The sequence below is a fragment of the Oncorhynchus clarkii genome, unplaced genomic scaffold (genome assembly GCF_045791955.1).
Source record: "Oncorhynchus clarkii lewisi isolate Uvic-CL-2024 unplaced genomic scaffold, UVic_Ocla_1.0 unplaced_contig_7913_pilon_pilon, whole genome shotgun sequence".
NCBI lineage: Eukaryota > Metazoa > Chordata > Actinopteri > Salmoniformes > Salmonidae > Oncorhynchus > Oncorhynchus clarkii.
Window position 1 is genome coordinate 62,432 of NW_027260857.1, and position 24,856 is coordinate 87,287.

Below are 24,856 nucleotides of genomic sequence, written 5' to 3' on the forward strand. Positions count from 1 at the left end.
TCACTACCTTCATGATTAAAGTAATGTGAATAAATTATGGGCATTAAGTGGTAAGCAGTAATGGGCAGTCACTACCTTCATGATTAAAGTAATGTGAATAAATGATGGGTATTAAGTGGTAAGCAGTAACGGGCAGTCACTACCTTCATGATTAAAGTAATGTGAATAAATTATGGGCATTAAGTGGTAAGCAGTAACGGGCAGTCACTACCTTCATGATTAAAGTAATGTGAATAAATTATGGGCATTAAGTGGTAAGCAGTAACGGGCAGTCACTACCTTCATGATTAAAGTAATGTGAATAAATGATGGGTATTAAGTGGTAAGCAGTAATGGGCAGTCACTACCTTCATGATTAAAGTAATGTGAATAAATTATGGGTATTAAGTGGTAAGCAGTAATGGGCAGTCACTACCTTCATGATTAAAGTAATGTGAATAAATTATGGGCATTAAGTGGTAAGCAGTAATGGGCAGTCACTACCTTCATGATTAAAGTAATGTGAATAAATGATGGGCATTAAGTGGTAAGCAGTAATGGGCAGTCACTACCTTCATGGAAATTTTATTAATTTGTTTTATTCTGTGTTGTTATAGTATTCAACCCACATTATGAATAGCGCATTTAATGTAAAAAATACTTGATTATTTTCTTATCTAACCGAAACCGAACCGACCTCAAAAAGCACTAATCACTCAGCACTAGCAGCGCCATTGAAGGGTATGTAGTCAACTTGGTGGGATTTTTCTCATTATGAGGAGAAGGATCCTATTTGTCTGTCCTCATCCAGGGGGTATGTCCAGCCTCCAGTCCAGCCTCCCTCTTTTTCCTTCTCCTCCTCCTCTCAGGGCTTGTGCTTAAAGTGGGCCTCCACTGCAGAGAGAGAGAGAGAGAGAGAGACTAAATCAGTCACTTAACCAGGTACCAGAAGAAATCAACTGTGTAAAATAGAGTGGTTCAGCTCCACATAAACTGTCATAGCCTCTACTGCAATGAACTCAGTGGAGGCATATACAGTGGGGCAAAAAAGTATTTAGTCAGCCACCAATTGTGCAAGTTCTTCCACTTAAAAATATGAGAGAGGCCTGTAATTTTCATCATAGGTACACTTCAAGTATGACAGACAAAATGAGAAAAGAAATCCTACAATGTGATTTTCTGGATTTTTTTTTCTCATTTTGTCTGTCATAGTTAAAGTGTACCTATGATGAAAATTACAAGCCTCTCTCATCTTTTTAAGTGGGAGAACTTGCACAATTGGTGGCTGACTAAATACTTTTTTGCCCCACTGTAGCTATCAATTCACCAATCATCAGAAGGGCATCAAATGTATTGGCGAGAAATATCCACCAACAGAAGGTGATTAGGTTACTATTAGTATGCTGGAAACCTTACTCAACTAAGGGGCGGCAGGTAGCCTAGCGGTTAAGAGTGTTGGGCCAGTAATAAAAGGACGCTGGCTCGAATCCCCAGGCCGATTAGGGGGAAAATCTGTCTGTGCCCTTGAGCAAGGCACTTACCCCTAATTTCTCTTATAAGTCGCTCTGGATAAGATTGTCTGCTAAATGTAGAAAATGTATGAAATCCTTGGACAAATCCTGGGTAGAACCATGCGAATGGTTACCTGCATATTCCTGGGGCAGCATTGGTCGATTCACCAAACCCTGAAAGGCAGCCATCCAATCCTGCTGCTCCTCCTCGGTCTCGCACGTAAACAGGAACTTCCTGTCGGGCGTTACTATGGTGATGCCAAACTGCCAGTGGTAGCCCTGGGTGGATGGGGGAAGGCCGGGGAGCACAATGTAGCTGTTCTCCTTACTACCAATGAACACCTCACCGCGCGCATAGGCATCCTCACAAAGAAACAGAGAGGAGAGGAGACTCAGTGTGTGTGTGTGTGTGTGTGTGTGTGTGTGTGTGTTTAACTATACTTGTGGGGACCAGAAGTCTCCGCAAGAATAGTAAACAAACAAAAATTTGACCAACTGGGGACATTTTGTTAGTTCACCCATGGTCAAATGCTATTTCTAAGGAGTTTAGGGTTAAGGTTAGAATTAGGTTTAGGTCCAGGGTTAGGAGCTATGGTTCGTTTTAGGGTTAGGTTAAGGGTATGGGTTAAGGTTAAGTTTAGGGTTAGGGGTTAGGGAAAATAGGATTTTGAATGGGACTGAATTGTGTGTCCCTTAAAGGTTAGTTATACAAGACCGGGTCTGTGTTTACCTGTTACGTGTGTAATGTGTGCGCGTCTGACCAGCCACATTGTATATTAGGTCCAATAAATAATTTGGGTATGTTTGTTTGCATAATATGACATGCAAATAACATTAGTTCAGTACCACTGTACTATAAGTGCCACAATGCTAATTTTGGAGCCTGTTGAACCGTAAGCCCTAAATAAAGTGTTACTAATAGTACTGAAATGGTACAGCACCATCTCTTTGACCCATATGACATGGCACCTCATTTACCCACTGACTATCTTACCAGAGGATCCTTGAAGTACATGAGTCTCCTGTCATCCATAGTGAACCATCTCTTCTTGAAGCCCTCTGTGTGCTGTAAGAGGGAAACAGGAGACCGAGGTTGAAGGAATTAAAGAGGCTGTACAGAAGTTCAGTTGCTAATGATTCACCTAAATATATTGTCTTTCTGTTCAATGAGGTCATTCTCTTTAATGAAGAAACGTTGTTTACAACTGTGATAATGCACTATTATTGTACTCTCATAACTAATGGCTTTATTGGCTTACATACAGGATCACATACTGGAATACCAATTCATTATCCACACCAAGCAGTACAAGGCAAGCATTCAGCTCACAGGCCCAGCAAATATACTGTGGCTGAGGTTGTACATGGCCATTATTAATGCGGTAGGTTTGTGTGGTACAAATTAAACCCCATTCGCAGTGAAACCCGATGGGCTGATAAAGTTAGAAGCATTAAGTGCTGTGTCACAAAGTAACTAAAGTGTAAGTAACTGAAGTGTAAGTAACTAAAGTGTAAGTAACTGAAGTGTAAGTAACTAAAGTGTAAGTAACTGAAGTGTAAGTAACTAAAGCGTAAGTAACTAAAGTGTAAGTAACTAAAGTGTAAGTAACTGAAGTGTGAGTAACTAAAGTGTAAGTATTAAAAGACTTCACCTTTGGACCCGTCTTCTCCATGTAGCCTTCCTTGATGTAGTTTCGTGTCAGCTTTGGCACCAACTGGACGAATACATGAGAAGAAGGAGAAATGTTTTATTCTGTGACCATGTGATGGTGTGTAGCCAGTCCCAATTCCCTCCCTACCCCTTCTCATTGGCCCTAACCCTTCCATGTTTGCAGATCCATAAGGTATAAGCAATATGATGGAGGATACACCAGTACACTGCTAATATCTATCAAGACCCTTGGGATATGCAAACATTGAAGGGTTAAGGCCAAGGAGAAGGGGTAGGGAACAGAATTGAGCCAGCTGTATATAATACCTGTGTATACTAGAGAGGAAGGGACTGAAAACAATAAGATAATGAGAGAGACTCACATCAGCGTGATGGGCCCCAGGGAAAGCGACCTGTAGGTAGTGAAATCTGGCTGCTCTGATGGCGTTGAACCAGTCCACCATTTCCTTAAAACACAACAGACATGCTAACATGATCTGGGTCCTGTTCAATGGGCATGAAACGGAAGGCAACTTTTTGTGCTACCTACACTGAACACGACCCAATCTCCATACACACTGACACCCGATAGAGACTCTTTCCTGGCATTAATCCACCATTACTGTAAACAGTAGTCGACTTTGATTTCAGAGTATTTCCTACAATGTACAGTATGTCCTGCAGAGGAAATATACTCCTAGTCAGCTGCCAGCCACTTCACAACACAAATGCTCCTGACAGTCAATAGACAGTCCACTCCTGAGTGAACCAGGGAGGTACTTACTGAACTTGACCAATAAGAAATGCTCATTTATGTTTTCCGTTGAAAAATGTTTTGCTACAGTGTGCTGAACAAACATGACCGAGATGAATGTAATTTTGTGGGACTTGTGTGAATGCAAATGAACCATTCTGGAGCATGCAGATATCCAGAGCAAGTCAAGAGAATGTCATCTTTAACACGACCCTGAGCAATGCAGGTCAACAGTCCCATCATACTTGATATACATACTGATTGCTCAGGGTCGTGTTCATTAGACACCAAACAAAATAAAAACTAATTGGAACAGGGAGGGACTACTTCAACTCATCCAATAAGAGACGTCATTTTCGTTTCTAGATCCAAATGTTATTTTTTATTTTGTTGTGCACCCTAATGAACATGGTCCAGGAGTCGACTATACATTCCTGACTGTCTATTTGTGTCCAGCAGCAGCCAAGCGAACACCCAACGACCACACAACATTGCCTAAAATGTGTTCACCTCACCTTGCCATCCTTGTGGTAGACAAAGATGTTCCTAGTGCTGTTGTCCTTCAGATAGGTGACCTGCAGGCCGTGAGGCTGGCCGATCTTCCCAGGCTGGAAGGAGGCATTCAGGGTGTGAATCTTCATCAGAGCCTTGGGCTCTCTGGCCTGTACAGGGAGAGAAGGCAGGGGGAGGAGAGTATTCATCATCATCACTGTCATCATCATCATCACCACCGTCGTCATCATCATCACCACCGTCATCATCACCATCATCATAACCACCATCATCATCATCACCACCAACATCATCATCACTACCACCATCATCATCATCACCATCACTACCACCATCATCATCACTACCACCATCATCATCATCATCATAACCACCACCATCATCATCACCACCATCATCATCATCATAACCACCACCATCATCATCACCATCAACATCATCATAACCACCATCACTACCACCACCATCATCATAACCACCATCATCATCATTACCACCACCATCATCATCACCACCACCATCATCATCATCACCACCATCATCATCATAACCACCATCATTATCACCACCACCATCATCATTATCACTACCACCATCCTCATCATAACCACCACCATCATCATCATCATCACCACCACCACCATCATCATCATCACCACCATCATCATCATAACCACCATCACTACCCTCACCATCATCATCATCACCACCATCACTACCACCACCATCATCATCATAACCACCATCATTATCACCACCACCATCATCATTATCACTACCACCATCCTCATCATAACCACCACCATCATCATCATCACCACCACCACCATCATCATCATAACCACCACCATCATCATCACCACCACCACCATAATCATCATCACCACCATCATCATCATAACCACCATCACTACCACCACCATCATCGTAACCACCACCATCATCATAACCACCACCATCATCATCACCACCACCACCATCATCATCATAACCACCACCATCATCATCACCACCACCACCATAATCATCATCACCACCATCATCATCATAACCACCATCACTACCACCATCATCATCATAACCACCACCATCATCATAACCACCACCATCATCGTAACCACCACCATCATCATAACCACCATCATCATCATAACCACCACCATCATCATAACCACCACCATCATCATCACCACCACCATCATCATCATCACCGCCATCATCATCATAACCACCATCATTATCATCACCACCATCATCATTATCACCACCATCATCATCATCACTACCACCACCCTCATCATAACCACCACCATCATCATCATCACCACCATCATCATCATAACCACCATCATCACCACCACCACCACCATCATCATAACCACCACCATCATCATCACCATCATCATCACCACCATCATCATCATCATCACCACCCCTACCACCATCATTACCACCACCACCACCATCATCACCTCCACCTTCATCATCACCACCACCATCATTATCACCACCACCATCATCATCATCATCACCAACCCCACCATCATCACCACCAACATCATCACTACCACCATCATCATCATCATAACCACCACCATCATCATCACCACCAACATCATCATCACTACCACCATCATCATCATAACCACCACCATCATCATCACCACCACCATCATCATCATCATCATCACCACCATCATCATCACCACCACCATCATCATCATCATTATCATCATTGTTCGGCTGCAGAACAATCAACTATGAGCTTCCTCTAGTAACTATAGTCACTAGCAAGGTTTATTATTTTATGTGGCTGAAGCCAGTGTTGTCCCCCATCAGGCCTAGAATGTATGGGAGGTATGATGTTCACTGACACCCAGGTCTTCTTTTGGTGGAATGTAGAGTATGTAGAATTTGTCCTGAACAACTGATTAAGGGTCAGATATTCTTTGCATTCAACTGATGGTTAAGGTAAGGATTGGGAATAGAGTAATCTGATCTGTGGTTAAGGTGAACTTCTATTTGAAGCAGGGACAGGGAGTGGCCAACGTTTATGGTGAGGTATGTGGTATCATACTTTACTGGAGTTAACATGCATCTTTTGTTGATATACAAAGTAGGAGACAATGTCACTATGTGGAACAGAACAACTGGGGAATGTGAGCAGATTAGAATCAGAAGTTTGAGACGATAACAGTGTACTATTGTCAGAGATAGTCAGGAGAAAGGAATGAAGAGGAGGAGGACGGGGAGGAGGATGAGAAAGGAATGAGGAGGAAGAAGAAGAGAGAGAGAGGAGCGAGAGGAGGAAGGGGGTATGATAAATGGGAGATTTTGCATAACGATCTAAGCAATTATAATATACCTGACATTTCCCAAGGTGTGTGTTATTTCAAGCAATTGCAGCTCAGGACCTTAGAGTGCATTTGGGATGAGACTCAGACACTCACAAATGAAAAGATAGAGAAGAAGTCTGAGAGAGTTAGGAGGAGGAAGAGAGAGGGAGGGATATAGAGAGGGGAGACAGAGAGGGAAGTGAGAGAGAGAGAGAGAGAGAGAGAGAGAGAGAGAGAGAGAGAGAGAGAGAGAGAGAGAAAGGGGGGAGAAAGAGAGAGATATACATAGCACTACACTCACATCATGCTTGTTGTAGTACCTTCAGAGCACCATCCCGCTCTGACAGAATACATTTTCGACTCAGGAACTGTCCGTTATCTCGGCCCCGTTTCCATAGAAACCCCTCTCGGTACCCTGGAAGGAGAGGAGCCACAGGGGTCCCATTCCAAAGACAAAGGAGCAAAGGAGAGGAGGAGAGAGAAGGAGATGAGGAGAGAGAAGGAGATGAGGAGAGCGTAAAAGGGGGAGCCACAAAATAACAGGATTCAGTAGTGAAGCTTGGGTCCAGTAGAGCCTGTGTGTGTGTGTGTGTGTGTGTGTGTGTGTGTGTGTGTGTGTGTGTGTGTGTGTGTGTGTGTGTGTGTGTGTGTGTGTGTGTGTGTGTGTGTGTGTGTGTGTGTGTGTGTGTGTGTGTGTGTGTTGCTGAGGCTGGGTCAAGGTGGTGATGTCTGTCGTCCTGGCCTTTAGCTGGTATGAATAATTCACCTTGAATTGTCTCAGCAGAGATCAATGGCTTCTTCCAACATTACGATCAATGCTGAAATCAACACTCTGCCCTATTCAGCAGGCACACACACCATGGCTTTGTGCTCCCTGTCTGTTTCTGTCACTGGCCTCTCTGTCCTCACTAAGTCTCAGCCAACAGACAGAGACAACTAGGACTGTCACTGTCACTGCCCTGCACTGCCACACACACACACACACACACACACACACACACACACACACACACACACACACACACACACACACACACACACACACACACACACACACACACACACACACACACACACACACACACACACACACACACACACACACACACACGTGAATAGAGTATTAATATCAAACTATCAAATCCCATTAATCTGAAATGCACTAAAAGACAGACAACAGTTTGTAAGAATGAGACTGAAGACTGAATAGCAGAGTGACATTGCATCTCAGTTAATACTGCTGTGAAAGTGTTCCATTCTCCTTAAAGCCTACGCAGACTGTACAATTTTAGCTGTCTTATACCACCATTTTGCCGTCCCAGAACAATTGTCCACGTCATGAGAACATTCTTAGGTTGCAAATGATTTTTGGACATCTTGGCTCGTTCAGTGTGACGGGGTCTACGGTCGGACATCTTGGCTCGTTCAGTGTGACGGGGTCTACGGTCGGACATCTTGGCTCGTTCAGTGTGACGGGGTCTACGGTCGGACATCTTGGCTCGTTCAGTGTGACAGGGTCACAATTATTTCACCCTTTATCGTGTAGTGTGGCTGGTGGTACGAGCCAGTCCCGGTGACTGACCAATAGGAAGACGGCTGGCACTGAGTATGCACACAATAAAACGATTAGGGTGAATAGTCAGATTAATATAATAATTTGATTTAAATGTTTACATGTTGTGAAGGAAGAAGGATGTCCCTAATAATATTGCTTATAAACACATCTGAAATCAAAATAAACATTGTACTACAGCGACCATGTTATTTGGGGAAGCCTGTTTGATTCTGAGTTTGAACATGTAGAGTTAGTATGTGAAAACTGTTTCTAAGATCAGACTTTCAGTTCACTCACACATAAGCATAAAGAGGCTTGGCACATGTGCAGATCAAACACACCGCTGCAGTTTAAGTAGTCAACGTCGGCTGATGTCATCAATCACAGAACTGAAGCAAATCATACAATCTGGCCAGGTTGATATCAAGGGAAACGTGCTGGAAGTAAGAAACACAAGTACTGCATTTAATCTTCCATCCCTCCCTCTCTTCCTTACTTACTCCATCGCTACCTCCCCCTCCCCCTTTCCTCCCTCTCTCCATCCCCCACCTCTTTCTCTCCATCCCTCCCTCCCCCTCTGCTTGGTGTAGTGATGAAGTCATCATGCTCTGAGAGAGAGAGAGAGCGCGAGAGAGAGAGAGAGAGAGAGAGGGAACGGTGGATAGAGGGAAAAGGAGAAAATACGAGAGTGAAATAAAGATGAAGAGGAAACAGAGAGGAACAGAGAGACAGATGCAGAGATAGATAGATAGAAACAGAGAGGAACAGAGAAGCAGAGACAGAGAGAGAGAGAGAGGGAGGTAGACAGAGAGACAGCTAGATAGATAGATAAATAGAGAGAGATCGAGAGAGAGAAACTGAGAGACAGCTAGATAGATAGATAAACAGAGAGACAGATAGAGAGACAGAGATAGATAAACCCAGAACACGCCCGCCATTCAGCCACTGGCACAATCCTGGTACAGCCACATCACTCTCTATAGTACCATTAGTGCTAACAGAGATCACAGCTGACAGACTCCAGGTCAGATCTAACACCAGAGTCAGCTGAGACAAGAACCAGAGTGAGTCACTGGGAGTAGGAGTGTGAGTAACCATGTTAAAGAGGTTTTGCTGACTTCCCCGGAGTCAGATTAACTTGTGGATATCATTTTTACATATCTGCATCCAGTATGAAGGAAGTTATTTTCGTGAGGTATTTTTGCGAGCCAATGCTAACTGGCATTAGCACAAAGACTAACATGCTCCCCAGAGTCCAGCTTCATCCACGAGTTCATCTGACTCCAGGGAAGTCAGCAAAATCCAAACTATCCCTTTAAGGTTTATTCCTCTTTGGCAGCAAAGAGGACAGAGACACTCATCAGAGAGATAATGATGATGAAGACTACATGATGACTGACTGACTGACCAACTGACATTGACTAACCGACTGACCGACTGTGTGTGTGTGTTTGTGTGTGTGTTGCTGAGGCTGGGTCAAGGTGGTGTAATCTGTGTCATGACGTTGGCCTGGGGCATAGGTTTATGACAGTCATAAATACCTCTTTCCCCCTTTTTCCTCTCTCTATCCTACTGATGTTACATTTGCAAAACCCTTGGTTAACATAGAGATTCTGGGAACATCAGAAGGTGGGGGGAAATGAACTATATTCTGGTAATCCGACCAATTGAACATATGCGGTGGTACTTAATGAATATGATGTCAGTTCGGTTGTCATCTGAGACATTCTCATCAATGATAAGATGACATAAACTCTACAGTGGAAAGTCTACACATCGGAGTTATCAGATTCACATGGAATTGTTGTTCAATTTAAATGTTTGAATATGAAATTATTTGTGATGAAATGCGATTTTAGCTTCTAGAATGTGAGATTTGGGTTTTCATATGATAGGGGTCTGCTCAATCAGTGGCCCGCCCCTGTGAAGGGACATGGGCTATACAACTTTTCAAACACGCCCTCCTCTCCCTTGCTATATAAGCCCTTGACGACAATATAACCTCCTGTTCCGAGGATGTGAGGACGACGGTCCTATGACAGAATGGTTCAGATAATAACTACAGAACGAAGCCAACATCAGCGTGAGCTTTGGTTGCGAATGATATGAACTTTGAACTCTTATTCACTACAGAAGTGATACCTCCTAGCCGTTAAGTTAGCAAGAGCAGATGCAAATGAGGGTTAGGAAGGAACAGACAGAGTATCCCATCTACCACACAACGACGTTACTACAACGTATCCAATTGACAACCAGAGACATTCTTCAAAGGACTCGGTTGGGCAACACGGCCTCCCATCTACCACCAACCTACCGAAGCTTAGCTCAGAGTAAATATTTATTGCATTTTCCTTTTCCAAATGAGCGGTAACTTAGAATGCATAAGATACTGTATTTACGATAGCACAGCTTCTTCCCTTTGTTCCTCAGTCTTCCCGCTCTTTCACTCAAACCCAGCCCTTTTCTTTCGTGTAACAAGCTGTCATATCTGTTCCGCCCGCTAGGGACGTTTTCCTTTATGACGTAATTTGTAATCAAGTTATGATTTAATTATGTGTATGTGTAATTGTGTGTGATTAGTTAGGTATTTAGTAAATAAATAATTAAACCCAATTTTGTATTGCTGATTCAACTTGTGAGCCAGGGTTCGTGTAGATAACCAAGAATTTACCACTTTCAGATGAGACTGAATTAAGATGACGATTAATATTGACTGCTATTGATGTAAAATATTACTAGGTCTTTAAGAGTTTATTCGGAAGATAACAGCTCTATAAATGCCCGACACTCTAGTTAATTACATTTACATGATTAGCTCAATCAGGTAATATTAATTACGGAGAAATTATTTTATAGAATAGCATGTCATATCATCTAATCCGGCATAGCCAAAGACACGACATCTGTTTGCCCCCAAAAAATATTGTAATAAGTAGATGATTACTGCTTGGATTACTTTTAAATTCAGAAAGGATATTTGTGAAAAAAAATACATCACACCATTCTGTTTTCTTAATGGTTTTTCAATTCAGCATTGAAAAAAGGCGCAAGTTTCAGTTTGTTCCACCTGAGTGAGTCTCACCACAAGTCAGAGACCGATATGATGACACACCAAATGTGTTTGATTGATCCTTTTTGTCTTCTTCTAATGCCTCTTAAAGGGAAAGTAATCCAAAAGTAACTGAAAATAATCTGATTTATGTGACTGAGTTCGGGTAATCCAAAAGTTACGTTACCGATTACAATTTTGAACAGTAACTAACGGATTACATTTAGAAACTACCCAACCTTGTTAGCACATTTCTGTCTCGCTTTCTGCATCACAGAGGGTTTTAGTAGAGGAAAGGACGACAATGTGGCGGTCGCTGAAGCGAGATGACAAGGCGGCACAAGGCTTATCTTATTACCGTTTCCAAGTAACAGCTCTTTACTGCTCATGTGGTCCTGAGATAACATGATGTAGGCATAGCATTGATAAATCCACATGAATGGAAAGAAGCACGAGAAAAAACTCTCACAGTCAAATCTCTCAATGTTGAATGGCCTTTGATATTATTTTAATGGATTTCCAGGAAAGAGATGGAATGTTGAGGTCTCTTTCTTTCTTTGTTCTCTCTCTCTTTCCCACTCACTATTTCTCTCTTTCTCTCTTTCTTTCACTACTGATCAGCTGTTCATCCCTAGAAAGTTCATTATTCTCTGAGTGTGGAATGCAGGGGTGTTGAGGAGCACACTGGGGTGGGGTGGGAGGATAAAGACAGAGAGAAAGGCTCAGGCTCAGTGTGTGTGTGTGTGTGTGTGTGTGTGTGTGTGCGTGCGAGCGTGCTTGTTTGTATGCATATGTGCATGTGTTTGTGTGTGTGTGTACTCAGTCTTACCTGCAGAGTAAGGCTCCTGTCTCTCCACACACACAAACTCCTTCCTCTCGTATCTGGCTCTGATCCACTGTTCCCGAAGGAGCCTGCAGAAACACTTGGTGTTTGTTTACTATATTTACTGTGTTTATGCTTGAAAAGATTCACTGTCAATAATGTCTGATTAACCAACATGGATGACAGATCAGGGTGGTGTTCATTAGGGCACGCAACTGAAAATGTTTTGCAACGGAACACAAAAAGGAGTATTTCTTATTGAACCAGTCCAGATAGTTCCTCCCTGTTTCAGTCCGTTTGGTGCCTAATGAACACAACCCTGGAGTTCTCATCCAGTGAGTGTATAATGGTGTACTTATCTTTTAAATATTATAAATATTATATTGCTCCTCTGCCCTGTAAAATAATATTTCCCTCACTATCTCTCTCTCTTCTCTCTGTCTGTCTTATCAGTAATCTGTCTTAAAATGCACACAGGCAATATGAACAAACATAAACGTATAAAGCCTGAGACTGTGTGTGTTTGTTTGCTCTGTCTCTCTCTCTCTTGTGTATTCTACTCTTTCTAGTCTCTCTACCACATCTCATCAACCCTCCTCTCCTCTCGTGTATTCTACTCTTTCTAGTCTCTCTACCACACCTCATCATCCTCATCTCCTCTCTCGTGTATTCTACTCTTTCTAGTCTCTCTACCACACCTCATCAACCCTCCTCTCCTCTCGTGTATTCTACTCTTTCTAGTCTCTCTACCACACCTCATCAATCCTCTCTTCTCGTGTATTCTACTCTTTCTAGTCTCTCTACCACACCTCATCAACCCTCATCTCCTCTCTCGTGTATTCTACTCTTTCTAGTCTCTCTACCACACCTCATCATCCTCATCTCCTCTCTCGTGTATTCTACTCTTTCTAGTCTCTCTACCACACCTCATCAACCCTCCTCTCCTCTCGTGTATTCTACTCTTTCTAGTCTCTCTACCACACCTCATCAATCCTCTCTTCTCGTGTATTCTACTCTTTCTAGTCTCTCTACCACACCTCATCAACCCTCCTCTCCTCTCTCGTGTATTCTACTCTTTCTAGTCTCTCTACCACACCTCATCAACCCTCCTCTCCTCTCTCGTGTATTCTACTCTTTCTAGTCTCTCTACCACACCTCATCATCCTCATCTCCTCTCTCGTGTATTCTACTCTTTCTAGTCTCTCTACCACACCTCATCAACCCTCCTCTCCTCTCTCGTGTATTCTACTCTTTCTAGTCTCTCTACCACACCTCATCAACCCTCCTCTCCTCTCTCGTGTATTCTACTCTTTCTAGTCTCTCTACCACACCTCATCAACCCTCCTCTCCTCTCGTGTATTCTACTCTTTCTGGTCTCTACCACACCTCATCAATCCTCCTCTCCTCTCATGTATTCTACTCTTTCTGGTCTCTCTACAACACCTCATCAATCCTCCTCTCCTCTCGTGTATTCTACTCTTTCTAGTCTCTCTACCACACCTCATCAACCCTCCTCTCCTCTCTCATGTATTCTACTCTTTCTAGTCTCTCTACCACACGCTCATCAATCCTCCTCTCTTCTCTCTTATCGCTCTACTCTATTGCGTGTGGTTGCCTCTCACCTCTAAAAATACCTTCCCACATCTCCCCAGCAGTAAAAGCCCTGTGTAGCAGCTTAAAATATTATTGGTGATTGTGTTGTTATTGATATCACTGGGGACCATTCACTGGTTGAATCAACATTATTTCCACGTCATTTCAACCCCAAAAATATGTGTGATTGAATCAATGTGGTGAAAACAAGTTAGATTTGAAAAGAAATCTAAATCCAATGACATTTTGAAATGTTTTTCTGATTTGACATTGAATTCAGGTTAGTTGACAACTCAACCAAATGTAAATCAAAACTAGACGTTGAACTGACGTCTGTGCCCAGTGGGACTGTTATCCCCCAGGAGAACCAGGCGGAGGACTCCATTTGGAAGGGTACTGTCAACACTTGGGCCATTATCTTACATCCGGTAGCGTCTCTCCTACACTCGTCCCTCAACCAGAGCAAGCGGAATCCTCGAGCTATCTGACGTAAGACAATGAATACACTGTGGCTGCATTCCAAACTGTTGCCTTTCCTCTGGCCTCGGCCATTGATGAATAAACATTGCACACCTGAAAGGAGGAACCTGTGTAGGTAACCAACATCTGGTAATGGTTCTACCTCCTAGACTCTAAGTGGAGCTTCCTCCATATGACTATAAGCCATTTAGTCTTTGAGAGGTTGTCATTTTACTGGTGTGCCAATGAGAAGCCCACAAGCTTAAAGTTGGTCATGTTTGGTGAAGTTTGGTAAGCCAGGACAGCAGACGTTTGTTCATGTTGGTTAAAAATCTAGCCTTTGTATTGTGTTATGTTACAGTGTTTAGAGGGCCAGTGAGTGGAGCGGTCACTCAGACAGAGGGTGACCCAGCTGAGCGACCTGGATCATGGCATGAAGGGGTGGGTGGTTAGGCCAGAGGTCTATGTGTGTTCGACGGTAGTAGGGCCAGGGACCAAGACACTTACTGGCAGTCTGTGTGTGTTGGACGGTTGTAGGGCCAGGGACCAAGACACTTACTGGCAGTCTGTGTGTGTTGGACGGTTGTAGGGCCAGGGACCAAGACACTTACTGGCAGTCTGTGTGTGTTGGACGGTTGTAGGGCCAGGGACCAAGACACTTACTGGCAGTCTGCGTGTGTTGGACGGTTGTAGGGCCAGGGACCAAGACACTTACTGTCAGTCTGCGTGTGTTGGACGGTAGTAGGGCCAGGGACCAAGACACTTACTGGCAGTCTGCGTGTGTTGGACGGTTGTAGGGCCAGGGACCAAGACACTTACTGGCAGTCTGTGTGTGTTGAACGGTTGTAGGGCCAGGGACCAAGACACTTACTGGCAATCTGTGTGTGTTGGACGGTTGTAGGGCCAGGGACCAAGACACTTACTGGCAGTCTGCGTGTGTTGGACGGTTGTAGGGCCAGGGACCAAGACACTTACTGGCAGTCTGTGTGTGTTGAACGGTTGTAGGGCCAGGGACCAAGACACTTACTGGCAATCTGTGTGTGTTGGACGGTTGTAGGGCCAGGGACCAAGACACTTACTGGCAGTCTGTGTGTGTTGGACGGTAGTAGAAAACAGGCACCTTCTGTTCATATTTGGCTTTAGCAGCATTGTTGCCGTTGGACGCCATGAACTACAATCACAGAGAGAAAGAGATGTTTCATGAGCTGGGTTTCATTCACACACACACTCATGCATACATGCACATATACACTGTGCTGGCATGCACACATGATCAATACCAAACCTTGACACCTCCCCCTTATCTCTAACCTCCCACCCCCTTATCTCTAACCTCCCACCCCTTTTCCTCTCATTCTGCCTTCCTTTAGTTCATTTAGTCTCCATCTCCCTTCTTTCCCTTCCTCCGTCAATTACCTGCCAGAATTAGAGCTGAGAGGCTGCCCACATCTGCCTGCATTACTCCATGGGTCCTGCAGGACAGACTCACCTCTACCTCTGCATTACTCCATGGGTCCTGCAGGACAGACTCACCTCTACCTCTGCATCACTCCATGGGTCCAACAGGACAGACTCACCTCTACCTCTGCATCACTCCATGGGTCCAACAGGACAGACTCACCTCTACCTCTGCATTACTCCATGGATCCAACAGGACAGACTCACCTCTACCTCTGCATCACTCCATGGGTCCAACAGGACAGACTCACCTCTACCTCTGCATCACTCCATGGGTCCAACAGGACAGACTCACCTCTACCTCTGCATTACTCCATGGATCCAACAGGACAGACTCACCTCTACCTCTGCATTACTCCATGGGTCCTGCAGGACAGACTCACCTCTACCTCTGCATCACTCCATGGGTCCAGCAGGACAGACTCACCTCTACCTCTGCATCACTCCATGGGTCCAACAGGACAGACTCACCTCTACCTCTGCATTACTCCATGGATCCAACAGGACAGACTCACCTCTACCTCTGCATCACTCCATGGGTCCAACAGGACAGACTCACCTCTACCTCTGCATTACTCCATGGGTCCTGCAGGACAGACTCACCTCTACCTCTGCATCACTCCATGGGTCCAACAGGACAGACTCACCTCTACCTCTGCATCACTCCATGGGTCCAACAGGACAGACTCACCTCTACCTCTGCATTACTCCATGGATCCAACAGGACAGACTCACCTCTACCTCTGCATCACTCCATGGGTCCAACAGGACAGACTCACCTCTACCTCTGCATTACTCCATGGGTCCTGCAGGACAGACTCACCTCTACCTCTGCATCACTCCATGGGTCCAACAGGACAGACTCACCTCTACCTCTGCATCACTCCATGGGTCCAACAGGACAGACTCACCTCTACCTCTGCATTACTCCATGGATCCAACAGGACAGACTCACCTCTACCTCTGCATCACTCCATGGGTCCAACAGGACAGACTCACCTCTACCTCTGCATTACTCCATGGATCCAACAGGACAGACTCACCTCTACCTCTGCATCACTCCATGGGTCCAACAGGACAGACTCACCTCTACCTCTGCATTACTCCATGGATCCAACAGGACAGACTCACCTCTACCTCTGCATCACTCCATGGGTCCAACAGGACAGACTCACCTCTACCTCTGCATCACTCCATGGGTCCAGCAGGACAGACTCACCTCTACCTCTGCATTACTCCATGGGTCCTGCAGGACAGACTCACCTCTACCTCTGCATCACTCCATGGATCCAACAGGACAGACTCACCTCTACCTCTGCATCACTCCATGGGTCCAGCAGGACAGACTTGACTTTGCTGATCTGGGAGATGTTTCTATGGAGACCCGAGCAGCTCTGACACACAAACACACCCAGGGTGTAGGACGCCCATTTAGGGTCTGAAAAACACACACACACACACACACACACACACACACACACAGAGAGAGAGAGAGAAGACATGCATACACACACACAGGAAACACCCTTAGCAACAATGACAGTACCACACCGACAGCAACAATGACAGTACTACACATGAGGAAGTTCATTTCAAGGCTGCCTCAGACTAACAGAGACAGAACAGGCCACTACTACCATGACATGGTTAACACAGACCTCTAGACTGATATCTTTAAGGTCCAAAGCAGGCGTATTTATTTCAATATCATAGCATTTCTGGGGAACTATTAAGTACCTTACTGTAATTGTTTTCAATTAAAATCGTCAAAAGGAACCAAAATAGCTTGTTAACAAAGAGCAATTTCATAAGCAAGAGTTTTGCTAGGACTGTCTGGGAGTGGTCTGAGTGGAGAGGGGAAAACGAACTGTTATTGGCAGAGGTTTGAAACTCTCTTTCTTATTGGTCTAACTAATTGTGATGTCACCAGGCAGGCCAAAACTCCATCCCACCAAAACCTCCTAAAATTTCAGCTGGTCTTTTCAAACAGCTCTAACACTAAAAGGGCATTATCATCATTTTAATTGAAGTATTATCTACACTATCTTCATAGTAAAGAAATAAGTACAGCACTGCTACAAGAAGACACATTTATTGGTTGAGAAGATAATATGTTGAAAGCTTGAGATTTGTTGAATAAATTGTTACTTTCATACAGGGAAGGGAGTGTGGTTCTCCTATCTGTCTGATAATTGTGGGGGAAGGGGGGGAACAGGAGGGGGGGTGGAGTCTATCAGAAACCACGGAGTCTCACCTTGAGTCATCGTTATGGGGTAGCGTTTCCCACAGACACTATATGTGGCTCAACGCTGCTCCTGACATAGACACCAGAAACAAACAGTTTGGGAGGTCTCCCTGAATATATCTACTGATCTCTTATGCCTGCTATTGACAGAGGAGTATGAAGGGAACACATATCTATCCTTTCTGGGATGAATAACATATTGATATGCCAAGGCAATTGTACAACAATAGAAGTGTTTCTCGCTAGGACCAGATGTGAATCTATTGCTTCATACAGAGTATTTAGTGACCTCAATCAACAAAACCTGCAACCTGCACCTTTACCACCATCAGTATTTCACTGCCTCGTCTACAGACAGACAGACAGACAGACAGACAGACAGAGGGAATCTATAGAGCCCTATGACCCCCTGGAAGGCATACTGCTCTGCTGTAACAAGATATGGTATAACTTCCTGTAAGTATTTTTCCTAAAAAGACTCTGATGTGGCTCAGTATGTTTGCATGAAATGCAGCTTTAATACAAGGGAGCCAAGAAAGAGTGATGTGAAGCACATTCTAGTGTCATTCTAGGCCTTTAGGGCCTATATTCTGTTTTACAGCCTGTCCCCAACATCAGCACAGGTCGCAGTAAGTTCAACCTAAACTGGAAAAGGCAGAGCCTGTGGTCAAAACATGACGAAAGCAACAGAAGACTAGAAGAATGTGGTATATGTAATTTCCTGCATGAGCTCTCTAGCTATGCCTAAGTACATTGTTTGTAGACTGTATGTCTGATCAGCATTGTTGTGTGAGATGCTTTTATTCTGTTTTGGTTTCAGTGGCTGCTGTTTATGACTGGGCCATAGAACTAGTGCAAGTCGTTTTCTATGGAGGATGCAGTCATTGTATATAACTCATGTAACTCAGCCAAACAGCACACCAGGGTATAACCATTAGAGACATTGATATCCTTAAGTAGCCTGCCACTGCTCTGTTGCACGTAGATATACATCTACTAATTAAAGGGATAGTGGGGGATATACAGTACATCTCCCAATTAAAGGGATAGTGCAAGATGATCATAACCCTGCAAAAAAGATGAGTCACACAGTGAGTAGATTTATGTCTATGGTAAATTCCACAGAGAGAGGGAGGGTGGGGGATGGTAAAAATATTGAGAGATAGCAGAGGAACAACTGACAAGAGACAGATGGGGAAAAGAAAATGGAGAAGGCATTAAGTTAAAGTGAGAGAAAGAGAGACACAGAGAGAGAAAGAGAGAGAGAGAGACAGAGAGAGAGAGATACAGAGAGAGATACAGAGAGATACAGAGAAAGAGAGAGAGAGCAAGAGAGAGACAGCGAGAGATAGACAGAGAGAGAGAGAAAGAGAGAGAGAGCAAGAGAGAGACAGAGAAAGAGAGAGATAGCGAGAGAGAGCGAGAGACAGAGAGAGAGAGAGAGAGAGAGACCTTCATGGTTGTGAGGTCTGGGGTCTGCTCACCAACCAAAAATTCACAAAATGGGACAAACACCAAATTGAGACTCTGCATGCAGAATCCTGAAAAAATATCCTCAGTGTACAACGTAGAACACCAAATAATGCATGCAGAGGCGATACCCGCTACTGATCAAAATCCAGAAAAGAGACGTTAAATTCTATAACCACCTAAAAGGAAGTGATTCCCAAACCTTCCATAACAAAGCCATCACCTACAGAGAGATGAACCTGGAGAAGAGTCCCCTAAGCAAGCTGGTCCTGGGGCTCTGTTCACAAACACAAACACACCCTACAGAGCCCCAGGATAGCAACACAATTAGACCCAACCAAATCACGAGAAAACAAAAATATAATTACTTGACACACAACTAGAATGCTATTTGGCTCTAAACAGACCGTACACAGTGGCAGAATACCTGACCACTGTGACTGACACAAAATTAAGGAAATCTTTGACTATGTACAGACTCAGTGAGGATAGCCTTGCTATTGAGAAAGGCCACTGAAGGCAGACCTGGCTCTCAAGAGAAGACAGGCTATATACACACTGCCCATAAAGTGAGGTAGAAACTGCCAAATGTATGACCTTATTAGAGACACATATTCCCTCAGATTACACAGACCCACAAAGAATTTGAAAACAAGTCCAATTTTGATAAACTCCCATATCTATTGGGTGAAATACCACGGTGTGCCATCCCAGCAGAAAGATTTGTGACCTGTTGCCACAAGAAAAGGGCAACCAGTGAAGAACAAACACCATTGTGTCACGACTTTAACCAAAGTCGGCTCCTCTCCTTGTTCGGGCGGCGTTCGGCGGTCGACGTCACCGGCCTTCTAGCCATCGCCGCTCCATTTTTCATTGTTCCATTTGTTTTGTCTTGTTCCCCGCACACCTGGTTTACATTCCCTAATCACATTGTATGTATATATTCCTCTGTTGTTTTTGTTACATGTTCAGTGTGCCGCGCCAGGCTGGTTGTTTCCCCCCTGGGTATTCTCCCATAGGAGGTTGGATTATTGCGTTTGTTTTGTGACGCTATTTTGCGCTTTTCTCTTTTGCTTTTTGGCTGGAGGTTTGATGCTGTTGTGTCCGTTTGTTGTGTTTCTGCCCAAATAAAGTCTGATCACAACTCTCTGCTCTCCTGCACCTGACTTCAACACCAGTAGCGCAAACGCTGACACATTGTAAATACAACCCATATTTATGTTTATTTATTTTACCTTTTGTACTTTAACCCTTTGCACATCATTACAACACTGTATATAGACATAATATGACATTTGAAATGTCTTTATTCTTTTGGAACTTTTGGAAGTGTAATGTTTACTGTTATTTTTTTATTGTTTATTTCACTTTTGTTTATTATCTATTTCACTGCTTTGGCAATGGAAACATGTTTCCCGTGCCAATAGAGCCCTTACATTGAATTTGAATTGAGAGAGAGGCAGAGAGAGTGAGTGAGAGAAAGAGAGAGATACAGAGAGAAAGAGAGACAGAGAAAGAGAGACAGACAGACACACACAGAGAGAGAGAGGCCATAAAGAGAGGCATTGTCTGTTAGACCTTCCAACCTTCACATCTTCCTGTTATTAAATTATTTTTTGACTTCTCACGCTTGATTACTGTTGTTACTGATTGTCCTGTTTGTGGCAATCTTGAAATATTATGTTTAATTATGTTTTTATTGATATTGTTAATTAATCATTTCCAAAGTACTATTTGGCAATATGTACATTGATATGTCATGCCAATAAAGCAATAGAACATTGAGAGAGAAAGAGAGAGAAAGCAGTGTGATGACAGAATCTACTTGGCATGGTTCCAAATGATATTGCACATTTACAGTTTACAATTATGAGTGTACAGTATGACATGGTTTATCTCAACTAACCATCTCTTCTCTCAATTACAGAAAGTAATGGCACAAACCCATACAATACACTCAGTACACCAGCCATGCTGTGAGATCAGACAGACAGACAGACAGACAGACAGACAGACAGACAGACAGACAGACAGAATGAAGTGAGTTTAAAAAAGAAACTGACACTGCAGGCAATGTTTTCAGTATCAGTTTGCTCATACTAACAGCTTTAACGAAATACACATAGGCCGTTTAGAGAGACATTTACTTAGCCAACAATGGGTGACTGACACTTTCGCATGTGTCCCAGAATTTCCAAATGAGAAGCTATCTGTTGTATCTTTTGTTTAAAATCTAGTAAAAATAACACTGACATCATCCCTGATCCCAACCACTCAAAACGATGGAAGAATGAAATTAATAAAGGAGAGATACAACCCAAGAGGCCTTCACAGTCCCTATACTGACCAGATACTGCTACTAGCAGAGAAACATCGGAATCAATTCTACCTTGTAGATACTGTATTTCTTTCAAAAGCCAAGCAGGACAAGACATAACTGTGAACTCTGTGACCTCGGCACCAGAGATGAGCTCATAGGTGAGTCACCATGGGAACGTGTGGGTGTGCTCAGCACTCAGCCTTGGGTTATGCTCATTAGGGCATGTAACAAAAAAAATGCTTTACATTATGCAACGGAGCAAAATAAATTGAGCTTCTTATTGGACAATTCCAGGCAATCTGTCCCTGTTTCAGTCTGTTTTTCTTCCATTTGGTGCCTAATGAACACAACCCTGGAGTATCTATGTCTCCATGCAGAGCAGACTGGCTCCACAGGCTAAACTGGCCCTCTGATCCGCATCATTGATAGCACAGCACTCCTGATGAAATATTAGTGTCTCTTGGCATTGGCCTTATGAAATAGCAGGTGGCATTTGCAGGATTTAAAAGATTACAGTGTTCTACTACCTGATGAGGCCCATGAAAAAGATAAAACAGCACTTTACAGTTAAGTATGACATACTGTGTCTCGTCCTCTCATATCACTGACATCTTGTAAGAACGGGAAGCTATATTCCAAATTTGCTTATCAAATCAAATTGTATTGATCACATACACATGGTGAGCAGATGTTATTGCTAGTGTAGCGAAATGCTTGTGGGACTAGAAGCGAGGCAGCCATCTCAAACAAAACACATTGCAGGTCCTCTTACATTCTCCCAAGAAACACTTGATACGGAAGAAGGAGGCAGCCAGACTTCCTGAGGAATCTAAATGATCCATAAGGAGAGTTAAATGATTTAATGATGGAAAATAGTAGATTTTATGTTGACTGGATCCTCTTAAGTCTTTTCAAAATCCAGGCAGTTGCTATTCATTGGACATATGAATTACTATGCTGAAAATAAATATCACTATTTGACTTCGAGCCTTGACTTGTATAGCATTTGCATAGATCAAGGTTAATGGCAGGGCACGTCCACTTGAATGAGTCATAGCATTAAGAAATCATAAATAATCTGTAACGTACTTCCTGGTCAGTGGACACAATAAGCTTATGGAGACTGTATTACAACCCCAGATTATGATTAGATGCAGGTCTCACTCTGTTGAGGTAGATAAAGCTATAGACTGGCATTGGTCAGATGGACAGTGTGCCAGGGAGAGAGAGAGAGAGAGCCTGGGGAACACACTCAGGGAATTAAGCCTAAATCCCAAAATATGATGTTATTCTGTCAGTCAGCCTGTCTGTCTGTCTGCCTGTCACTCGCTCAAGTTTCCAGTCTCTTGCTCTCTCGATCTCAATCTCTCTCTCTCTGATACAAACATTTAAATCTTCACCAGATTTCACTCTATTGTTATGCAATGACACCAGTTTGACTTCACTGGAGTGTAAACAGACACTGATAACTCTGATAACTGAAAACAACTGGGCACTACAGTAGCCTACTGTACTTGCATGACAGCATCTCAGATTTACATACAGAATAATACGAAATCCTCTGAGACCAGGCTGTGCAGTGAACATGATCGCTAGAGTCTCCAATCACCCAAATCAAAACACATGTACACCATCAAGACAGATTATTCCTATATTGACCTACCCGCAACTTGATGGTATATGGTCTGTGATTAACTATCCATTGTCTAATGCGAGAGTGTAGCACTGCTTGCGTGATGAAACGCAACGACCTTGTTCATAGCCTACCTGTCTGGAGGATCGCGCGCTCCACCTGACCTGACATACTTGAGACATTGATGCGACCATAGTAGCCTAGACTGTACCTGCAGCTCCGCAATCCACGCAGCTCCCGTTCCCCGGTCTCTCCAACAGCTTTATTATAAGCTGTTTATTCCTTTCTTGATTCATAGCCATGTTGGGAATGTATTTTCCAATTAAAGTAATTGATCGAATCCAAAACCTCGAAAGTGAAGGCTGACTGACGGCTGTTCTAGCGGAGTTAAATAATATCCACTGTAGTTGTCACTCACTGGACACCGGGGGCAGTGATGTGATGAAAACACGATCACATCTGAGACAAGAGAAACAGTGTCCACGTCGCAATAATTATTATGAAAACATATATCCAACGAAATGTACAGCTGAATATTCCGTGTGAATTCCACCCTACTCTTACTCCCAGTTCCTGCTCTCTATACACCAGTGTTCTCTATCTCTCTCTCTTTCTCGCTCGCTCGCTCGCTCTCTCTCAAAAGTGAGACCTCAAGCGGACATTCAGTTCTTGAAAACATTTTCCAATACAAATAATTGCCCTTCCGTTTTGCTTCATCTTAATCGATAACTTTATTGATTCTCTGTAGCTCAGGCTGGTTGAAATGTCATGTTAGCAAATACGGGCATTTACCTGTTCTGGAATGTTTAGTGAAAAGTATAATGGAATTTGTGCAACCAACTGACTCAAATGTATATTCGGTGGAAAAAGACGAATCAGTAGGTGCCCATTCACATCACTTGGAGCGTGGAGTGGAGCATCAGTCACATACTGCACGTGTACTACATTATTTATGGTTCCGCTCCCTCCACCTTTCCTTCAGATGAAGAATATTGAACACTAGGGGGCGGTAGAGCTGCATCTTGCGTTTTATTCCCGCTCTCTTGACAACTCACCGGCTCCAGCAATTTCAGTGACATCTCCATTTCAAGAGAATATAGACCTAAATTGACCTAAGCTTTTCCGAGAGGAACATTTTTCTGGAACATGCTTATTCCTGACATTGTGTGGAAAAATGCATGGTTAAGGCCTTTCAAATATTGTATAACAAACTAAGTTAAGGAAGTGCACTTTAAAAATTTACATGAGATATAGCCATGTAATTCTATGATATCCAAATTTGTGGATACTGATCATATCTGTGTTTTCTTGTATTTTTTGTATGTCTGAGTATTTTCTTGTTAATACCTGTGTTTTGTTTTGTTAGACATGGCGAGGCAGGTGGTTAGAGCGTTGGACTAGTAACCGGAAGGTCATAACAAGTAAATCCATGAAAAAAAACAGGTTAATGCTGCAATAAATTTATTTAATATTTACAAAAAAAGTTGAGTCACTCAGTTGATCACGG

At 43.4% G+C, this 24,856-nt stretch overlaps 1 pseudogene; it reads right to left on the minus strand.

Moving 5' to 3' along the window:
• Positions 1 to 564: 564 nt before the first annotated feature.
• Positions 565 to 23,651, minus strand: LOC139401938 (arf-GAP with dual PH domain-containing protein 1-like; annotated as a pseudogene).
• Between the last annotated feature and the right edge of the window lie 1,205 nt (positions 23,652 to 24,856).